The sequence below is a fragment of the Pan troglodytes genome, chromosome 1 (genome assembly GCF_028858775.2).
Source record: "Pan troglodytes isolate AG18354 chromosome 1, NHGRI_mPanTro3-v2.0_pri, whole genome shotgun sequence".
In the NCBI taxonomy this organism is placed as follows: domain Eukaryota; kingdom Metazoa; phylum Chordata; class Mammalia; order Primates; family Hominidae; genus Pan; species Pan troglodytes.
Genome location: NC_072398.2, coordinates 207,248,937 through 207,258,910, shown reverse-complemented (window position 1 = coordinate 207,258,910; position 9,974 = coordinate 207,248,937). Strand labels below are relative to the sequence as shown.

The 9,974-nt window shown below is 47.2% G+C and overlaps 1 long non-coding RNA gene across 1 annotated transcript; it reads right to left on the bottom strand.

Annotated features, from left to right (window-relative positions):
- Window positions 1-965: 965 nt before the first annotated feature.
- LOC107975294 (uncharacterized) lies at window positions 966-9,772 on the bottom strand. The gene is made up of 3 exons (XR_001718719.3): window positions 9,694-9,772; window positions 9,533-9,588; window positions 966-1,051 (listed from the first exon to the last, which is right to left on the bottom strand). It is a non-coding gene; the product is annotated as an uncharacterized LOC107975294 (long non-coding RNA).
- Between the last annotated feature and the right edge of the window lie 202 nt (window positions 9,773-9,974).

The window sequence follows — 9,974 nt, the reverse complement described above, 5'->3', positions numbered from 1 at the left end:
TTATGCTACTGCACTCCAGTCTAGGTGACAGAGCAAGACCAGCCTGGGCAACATGGCAAAACCCCATCTCTTTTTTTGTCTCAAAAAAAAAAACAGCGGTAGGGGGTTAGGAGGGACTGTGGCTCATGCCTGTAATCCCAACACTTTGGGAGGCCAAGGAGGGTGGATTGCTGGAGTTCAAGAGTTCGAGACCAGCCTTGGCAACATGGCAAAACTCTATCTCTACAAAAGATACAAAACTAGCTGGGTGTGGTGGCACACACCTTTAGTCCCAGCCACTTGGGAGTCTGAGGTGGGAGGATGGCTTGAGCCCAGGAGGTTGAGGCTGCAATAAGCCATGATTGCCACTGCAGTACAGCATGGGCGACAGAGCAAGACCTTGTCTCCAAAAAAACAAAAAAATAAAAATAAAAAACAAACGGGGGGTGGGGGGAAAGGAGTGAAATTAACATGGCCAAGTTGTGTAGCTAATAAAGTGGCAAAAGGAAGGATTTGACACCGTGATTCTCTAACTGCAAGGTTTGTGCCACTCTGCCTTTCAGTTTCCATGGGCTGTGAGGGACCAGTAGGTCTCAGCTTACACGGGCGTTCTAATGAGTACAGAAGGAACATGAATGCAGGAAAGTCGTGCCAGCAAAGACTTAATGAGAACCTGCTGTGGTGGCTCTGGCTGACCTGCAGGAGCTTTAGCACTTGCTAATGGAGCCGTGGATTTGGCTTCAACCCTGCATACAGCAAGTGGATTGGACCTTCCATCAAACATACAAATCTGTCCTTTATCGATTAATTAAACATTTGCTGAGCCAGGACCTGTATTAGACCTTAGGATATGGAGTAATAGACTCTGACACTTAACAGTTAGGGAGGAGTAACTGACTTTATTGATTATGCACCTACTAGGTGCCACCATTCCTTCTTCTGTACACTGCCTCTGTTATCACAATGATCCTGTGAGGTAAACAGTCATGGCCCCATTTTAAAAATGACAACTTAATGCTGGTAAATCCAGGGGATTAAAAAATAAAAATGAGAACTTCAGTCACCATAGTGTCTGTAGAAATAAATTTTTAAAAATTGTTTTAATGAAAATGAGAAAAACCGAAGCACAGAGAGATGAAGAACTTGCCTAAGTTCACAGAATCAGTGAGCAGTGGTGCTATGTATTGGCCTGACTCCAAAACACATGCTCTCAGTCACATTTACCATCTCATACACTGACATGCATACCCAATTTGGCCTCTGAAGCAAAGCCGACCTCCAAAACAAAAGATGCCTGAGCCAAGGCCAGAGTCGTTTCTGTTTTTTGTTTTTTTTGTTGTTTTTTTTTTTTTTAATTCTTTTTTTGTGATGGAGTCTCGCTCTGTTGCCCAGGCTGGTGTGCAGTTGCACGATCTCGGCTCACTGCAGCCTCAGCCTCGCGAGTAGCTGGGATTACAGACGTGCCACCATGCCCAGCTAATTTTTATATTTTTAGTAGAGACAGGGTTTCACCACGTTGGCCAGGCTGGTCTCCAACTCCCAACCTCAAGCCATCTGCCCACTTTGGCCTCCCAAAGTGCTGGGATTACAGGTGTGAGCCACCGTGCCCAGCCTAAAAATTCTTTATCCTCAAGTTCAACAGTCATTTCTAAGAATGATATCTTTTGTCTGCTTCATGTAACTGATGCCCAGCAGAATCCTACCTGGCTTATCAACTTGACAGATGCCCCCATCACAGGGTTTCTCATCCACTTTCATCTCTTTCTGGTTATTTGCTAAATGGTGAAACAGTTTGTCTTCAGAGGCCCCTGAACTTCTTTCTCTCTTTTTGAGACAGTTTCACTCTGTCACCCAGGCTGGAGTGCAGCGGTGGGATCTTGGCTCACTGCAGCCTCAACCTCCCAGGCTCAAGTATTCCTCCCACCTCAGCCTCCCAAGTAGCTGTGACTACAGATGTGCACCACCACTCCCAGATAATTTTTTGGTATTTTTTTGGAAGAGATGGAGTTTTGCCGTGTTGCCCAGGCTGGTCTTGAACTCTTGAGCTCAATCACTCTACCTTGGCCTCCAAAATGCCAGGGATTACAGGCATGAGGCACCTCGCCCAGCCCCCTGAACTTTCTATGATGTCTATTGTCTCAACTCTTTTCAAAGACTAAGGAAAGTTCCAGCCATCAAAATTTTATATCACTGTATCTGTTTCTCAAGCACAGAGTCTTGGGTTGGGGCCTCAGAATATGCATTTAAAAAGACGCAACTCAAGTGTTATGGACTAAATGTTTGTGTCCCCCCAAAATTCCTATGCTGAAATCCTAAGACCCAGTGTGACAGTATTAGATAGGCCTTTGGAGGTAATTAGGTCACGTGGGTAGAGGCTTCATGAATAGGATTCTCCCTCATAAGAGAAATGAGAGTTGCTCTTGCTCCTTGTTCTCCACCATGTGAGGAAATGAGAGGACGGCAGTTTGCAAACCAAGAAGAGGGCCCTCACCAGACACAGAATTGGCCAGCGCCTTGATCTTGGACTTCCAGCCTCTGGAACTGTGAGAAGTAAATGTTTGTTGCCTAAGCCAGTCAGTCTATGGTAAGTTGTTACAGTAGCCTGAAATGACTGAGACACTAAGCGATTTTTTTTTTTTTTTTTTTTTTTTTTTGAGGTGAAGTCTCACTCTGTCACCCAGGCTGGAATGCAGTAGCTTGATCACTCTCGGCTCACTGCAACCTCTGCCTCCCGGGTTCATGTGATTCTCCTGCTTCAGCCTCCCTAGTAGCTGGGACTACAGGCGTGCACCACCAACTTTTGTATTTTTAGTAGAGATGGGTTTCACCATGTTGGCTAGGCTGGTCTTGAACTCCTGACCTCAGGTGAGATCAGGTGAGATCCACCTGCCTCGACCTCCCAAAGTGCTGGGATTACAGGCATGAGCCATTGTGCCTGGCCTGACACTAAGCAATTTTTTTTTTTTTTTTTTTTGGGATGGAGTCTTGCTCTGTTCCCCAGACTGGAGTGCAGTGGCGTGATCTCAGCTCACTGCAACCTCCGCCTCCCAGGCTCAAGCGATTCTCCTGCCTCAGTCTCCCAAGTAGCTGGGATTATAGGCATGCATCACTACAACCCGGCTAATTTTTGTATTTTTAGTAGAGACGGGGTTTCACCATGTTGGCCAGGCTAGTCTTGAACTCCTGACCTCAAATGATCCACCCGCCTCTGCCTCCCAAAGTGCTGGGATTACAGTCATGAGCCACCACGCCCGGCCGACACTAAGCAATTCTTAAAATGTACACTGAAGTTTGAGAACTGCTCCAGAGAATTTGCCACAGTGGAATAGCTCTTCACAGCAGGTCCCTAGGTCAGGACTAGGAAGCTTGTTGATTAAGTAGTAAGCAAATACTTGCATTGCTTCCCACTCTGTCACTGACTAAGTCAGACATGGCAGGCTGGGGACAGTGGCTCACAGCTGTAATCCCAGCACTTTGGGGGGCCAAGGTGAGAGATTACTTGAGTCCAGGAGGTTGAAACTAGCCTGGGCAACATAGTGAGGTCTTGTCTCTAAAAATATAAAATATTAGGCCAGGCACGGTGGCTCATGCCTGTAATCCCAGCACTTTGGGAGGCTGAGGCGGGCAGATCACCTGAGGTCAGGAGATCAAGACCAGCCTGACCAACATGGAGAAACCCCATCTCTACTAAAAATACAAAATTAGCCGGGCGTGGTGGCACATGCCTATAATCCCAGCTACTCGGGAGGCTGAAGCAGGAGAATACCTTGAACCTGGGAGGTGGAGGTTGCAGTGAGCCAAGATCATGCCATTCAAAATAAAAACAAAACAAAACAACATAAAATAAAATATTAGTTGGGCATGGTGGCATGAACCTGTAGTTCTAGCTACTCAGGAGGCTGAGATGGGAGGACTGCTTGAACTCGGGGAGGTTGAGGCTGCAGTGAGCCAAGATCATCCCACTGTGCACCAGCCCGGGTGAAAGAGCAAGACCCTGTCTCAAAAAAGAAAAAAGAAAAAAAAAAAAAAAGGCCAGGCATGGTGGCTCATGCCTGTAATCCCAGCACTTTGGGAGGTCAAGGCAGATGAATCACCTGAGGCCAGGAGTTCGAGACCAGCCTGACCCACATGGAGAAACTTCGTCTTTACTAAAAATACAAAATTAGCTGGGCGTGGTGGTGCATGCCTGTAATCCCAGCTACTTGGGAGGCTGAGGCAGGAGAATCGCTTGAACCCAGGAGGTGGAGGTTGCGGTGAGCCGAAATTGTGCCATTGCACTCCAGTCTGGACAACAAGAGCGAAACTCCGTCTCAAAAAAAAAAAAAAAAAAAAGAGAGACATGGCCCTTGCCCTTATGAAGCTTTCATCTAGTAGGGAGACAGTTATCAAATAACTGCACGAATAATTCCTTTTTTTTTTTTTTTTTTTTTGAGACAAAGTCTTGCTCTATTGGCAGGCTGGAGTGCAGTGGCGCAATCTTGGCTCACTGCAACCTCCGCTTCCCGGATTCAAGCAATTCTCCTGCCTCAGGCTCCCGAGAAGCTGGGACTACGAGTGTGCGCCACCATGCCCAGCTAATTTCTGTATTTTTGGTAGACACGGGGTTTTACCATGTTGGCCAGGATGGTCTCGATCTCTTGACCTCGTGATCTGCCCGCCTCGGCCTCCCAAAGTGCTGGGATTACAGGCGTGAGCCACCGCGCATGGCTTTTTTTTTTTTTTTTTTTTTTTAGACGGAGTCTCACTCTGTCACCAGGGCTGGAGTGCAGTGGCGCGATCTCCGCTCACTGCAAGCTCCGCCTCCCGGGTTCACGCCATTCTCCTGCCTCAGCCTCCCAAGTAGCTGGGACTACAGGCTCCCGCCACCACGCTCGGCTAATTTTTTGTATTTTTAGTAGAGACGGGGTTTCACCGTGTTAGCCAGGATGGTCTTGATCTCCTGAACTCGTGATCCACCCACCTCGGCCTCCAAGAGTGCTGGGATTACAGGCGTGAGCCACGGCGCCCGGCCACAAATAATTCTTTAAAGTACAGGTTTCTGGGCCCTACTGAAGAAATATGGTTGAATAGGTCAAAGGTAGGATCTGGAAACAGGTACGCTTTTGTAGGCTTCCCCCAATGAACTCGATGAGCGGCCTGGTTTGGGAATGCCTAGTGTAGTGGAAAAAGCATGCATGACCTTTGGGATGAGACCCAGGTTCAAATCCTGCCTCCACCACTCCCACACCTCTCTGAGCCTCAGTTTCCTCATTGGTAAAATGGGAATTATGACACTCCGCAGGAATTCTTATAAGGATTCAATGACAGAAGGGGAGCCACATTTTAGTGTCCCTCCTTCTTTCCCTCTAAATGTGGAATGAAAGAAAAAGGTTTTGTTTTTTACTGATGGGAATTCAAACTTTAGGGTCACAAGCTAAGAACTATTTTGAGGTCAACAAGTCCTTCCTGATAAATGAAATCTTAGTGCCTGCTTCCTCAGAGTTAGTTTGACTTTTCTGTTTTGGGGCCCCATTCTAATTTTTTCGGGTCCCTTAAACTGCAGCTTCTAACAACCACTAAAAAGGAAGACCACCTAATTTCTTCTTACGGCCACAAACTCAAATACCAGGGGTTTGGTATGTGACGCAGGCTGTGATGGGAACAGAAAGAAAATGGAGCTATTCACACAGCTCCACTTTATTGCTTCCGGGTTGAAGACAGGGCCCAGTGTTGCCACCTCTTCTGGATTTAAAGAAAATGGCCGGCCAGGTGCAGTGGCTCATGCCTGTAATCCCAGAACTTTGGAGGCTGAGGCAGGTGGATCACTTGAGGTCAGGAGTTTGAGACCAGCCTGCCAACATGGTGAAACCCCGTCTCTACCAAAATATACAAAAATTAGCCAGGTGTGGTGGCGTATGCCTGCAGTCCCAGCTACTTGGGAGGCTGAGGTGGGAAAATCTCTTGAACCTGGGAAGCAAAGTTTGCACTAAGTGACAAAGCTCCAGCCTGGGTGACAAAGTGAGACCCTGTCTCAAAAAAAAAAAAAAAAAAAAAAGGAAAAAGGAATAGGCTCAGCAGTAGTTCTCAACTAGAGGTGACTTTGTTCCCAGTATGACACTTGGCAACGTCTGGAGACATTTTGGTTGTCACTGTTGTTGGGGAGCTATGGGCATCTAGTGGGCAGAGGCCACGGATGCTGCTATCCATGCTACAATGCACAAGACAGCGCCCCTCCCCCAAAAAAGAATTATCTGGCCGAAAATGTAAATAGAGCCAAGGTTGAGAAGCCTTGGACATGGTTCTGTTGCAGCAACAACCCCCAAATCTCAGTGGCTTGCAACAACAGAGGTCTCACCGCCTGTCCATTGTGAGTCTGACAGGGATCTGCTTTATGTCATCCTCACTCAGGGGCCCAGGCTAAGGGAGGTGCCATTCCCATGCTTGTAAGATCTTCGAGGCAAGTAGAGAATATTAATATATTATTAACATTAATTATAATAATAAAAAATAATATTAATTACAATATTGATATAACTGTTAAGTTATGTCTAGAAGTGACATCTATCATTGCCATCATATTGCATTGGCTGCACCTTAATTCATGGGGTCAAGGAAGCACAATCCATCCATGTTCCTGGATGCAGAGAATTGGGAATATTTGCTAACAGCATTAAAGATTCCAAAGGTTGGGTGCACCAAAACCTCAGAGATCACCACTAAAGAACTTATTCATGTAACCAAACACCACCTGTTCCCCCAAAACTTATTGGAAAAAACTAAAAATCCAGAGAAAAATGTATGCTGACCAAAAAAAACAAAAAAACCTCCAAAGGTAATCATGACAGCCTGGGATCTAGGTAATCCACAAGGCTCAGAGAAGGGCAGCTAAGGGCACAGGCTGTGGAGTCAGACGTCAGACTCGGCTTCAAACCCCACACTTTCTAGCCATGTGGACTTGAGCATGTCACTTAATCTCTCAGTTTCTTTCTCTAAAAATGAGGAAAATAGGCTGGGCGTGGTGGCTCACACCTGTAATCCCAGCACTTTGGGAGGCCCAGGCGGGCGGATCACGAGGTCAGGAGCTCGAGACCAGCCTGGCCAATATGGTGAAACCCGGTCTCTACTAAAAATACAAAAATTAGGCCAGACGTGGTGGCCCACGCTTGTAATCCCAGCACTTTGGGAGGTCAAGGAAGGCGGGTCACGAGGTCAGGAGTTCGAGACCAGCCTGACCATCATGGTGTAACCCTGTCTTTATTAAAAATACAAAAATTAGCCAGGCGTGGTGATGTGAGCCTGTAATCCCAGTTACTCAGGAGGATGAGGCAGGAGAATTGCTTGAACCTGGAAGGTGGAGGTCGCAGTGAGCCGAGATTACGCCACTGCACTCCAGCCTAGGTGACAGAGTGAGACTCCATCTCACAAAAAAAAAAAAAAAAAAAGGCTGGGTGCTGTGGCTCACGCCTGTAATCCCAGCACTTTGGGAGGCCAAGGTGGGCGGATCATGAGGTCAGGAGATCAAGACCATCTCTACTAACCCTGTCTCTAATAAAAATACAAAAAATTAGCTGGGCGTGGTGGTGGGCACCTGTGGTCCCAGCTACTCGGGAGGCTGAGGCAGGAGAATGGCGTGAACCCAGGAGATGGAGCTTGCAGTGAGCCGAGATCATGCCACTGCACTCTAGCCTGGGCGACAGAGTGAGACTCTGTCTCAAAAAAAAAAAAAATTAATTAATTAAAATAATAATAATAATAATTAGCTGGGTATGGTGGTGTGCGCCTGTAGTCCCAGGTACTCAGGAGGCTGAAGCAGAAGAATCACTTGAACCCAGGAGGTGGAGGTTGCAGTGAGCTGAGATTGTGCCACTGCACTCAGCCTGGGTGACAGAGCGAGGCTCCATCTCAAAAAAAAAAAAACAAAAAAAAAACAAGGGAAAATAAATCAACCTTGCAGTGTTAAAATGCTTAGAACAGTGCAGTGTTAAAATGCTTAGAACAGTGCCTGGCACACAGAAACAGCTCAGGACATGTTAGCCAGGATGATGATGATGATGATGGATTAGGCCAGGCGCCAATCACGGAGTGGGCATTTAGTAAACAGTTGTTGTTATAACCTAAGCTCTGAGGAAAATGACTTGTCCAAGGTAACACAGCTGGTAAGTGCAGCATGGTGGAGAAGAGCCTAAGCTCTGGGGTCTCAGCCTGGCACATCGTAAATCATAAATATTAAATAATATTTGGAGGAGGTTCAGTGTGGTTAAGAACATGGACTCAGGCCAGGCACGGTGGCTCACACCTGTAATCCTAGCACTTTGGGAGCCTGAGGCGGGCAGATCACGAGGTCAGGAGATCGAGACCATCCTGGCTGACACGGCGAAACCCCGTCTCTACTAAAAATACAAAAAATTAGCCGGGCGTGGTGGCGGGTGCCTGTAGTCCCAGCTACTCTGGAGGCTGAGGCAGGAGAATGGCGTGAACCCGGGAGGCGGAGCTTGCAGTGAGCTGAGATCGCGCCACTGCACTCCAGCCTGGGGGACAGAGCGAGACTCTGCCTCAAAAAAAAAAAAAAAAAAAAAGAACATAGACTCGGTAGCTCACACCTATAATCCCAGCATTTTGGGAGGCTAACAGGGGCCCATCCTTTGATCCCAGGAGTTTGAGACCAGCCTCGGCAACATGGCAAAACTCCGTCTCTACAAAATATACAAAAATTAGCCAGGCATGGTGATGTGTGCCTGTAGTCCCAGCTACTCAAGAGGCTGAGGCAGGAGGATCACTTAAGCCTGGGGGTGTCAAGGCTGCAGTGAGCTGAGATCACGACACTGCACTCCAGTCTGCGTGGCAGAGCAAGACCTTGTCTCAAAAAATAAATAAATAAAAATAACATGAACTCCCGAGGCTGACTGCTGGGTTCAAATCCTAGCTCTACTACTGACCACCTGTATGAACTTGAGCAAGTAACTCAGCCTCTCTGTGCCCAGTTTTCTCATCTATAAAATGAAGCTAATAATAAAACACCTGCAATTAGGAAGATTAAAAAATAACATTAGTAAAGCCCTCGGGACCCATATGGTTGTTAGCTGCTACAGTATTACTATGCCCTCAGTTCGCCACAAAGAAGCATTCAAAAGTAACAGAAAATAATTAACAGTATCATTTCACCCACTCAATTGAGATAGGAGAGAAGAAAATGGATACAAATTCAGCAATCCTTGAGCTAAGAAAATGTTTACAGCCAGGGGTGGTCGCTCAGGCCTCTAGTCCCAGCAGTTAGGGAGGCTGAGGCCAGCAGATCACTTGAGTCCAGGATTTCGAGACCAGCCTAGGCAATGTGATGAAACTCCATCTCTACAAAAAATACAAAAATTACCTGGGCATGGTGGCATGCACCTGTAGTCCCAGCTACTCAGGAGGCTGAAGTGGGAGGACTGGTTGAGCCCAGGAGGCAGAAGTTGCAGTGAGCCAAGGCTGTGCCACTGCACTCCAGCCTGGGTGGCAGAGTGAGACCCTATCTCCAAAAAAAAAAAAAGTTTATAAATGGAGCAATGGGAAAAAACTTGGATGCTTTTCTTACCTGCCCCAGGGTAGTCCTAGAAATCAGTGAGAATTCCCATTTGTCCTCAGAGATTCCTGCAACACAGGAGTGCAAGAGAGGAGACAGTAAGCAGAGGCACAAGGCATTACTCCCAAATCACAGCTAAGCCACCCTGCAACCCTGGCCGGCTCCTTACAAACCCAGCTCCCTTAGCAACTGCAGTTTCCCATCCAACCAGACGAGGGCGCCGAGCTGACAGTCTTGCTGCTGGCAATAGTGATAGCCGCTGTGAAAGCACAGTAGATGCTCGTCCACTTGTCGAGGAGAATGCTGAATTCTTATCACTTTTGCACCACTGTAAAGTCACAAAGTCATAAGTCGAACCACCATAAACTGGGGATTATCCGCAGTACCCCCTTATCTGTGGGCGATATGTTCCAAGACCCTCAGGGGATGACTGAATAGTACTGAACGCTATATA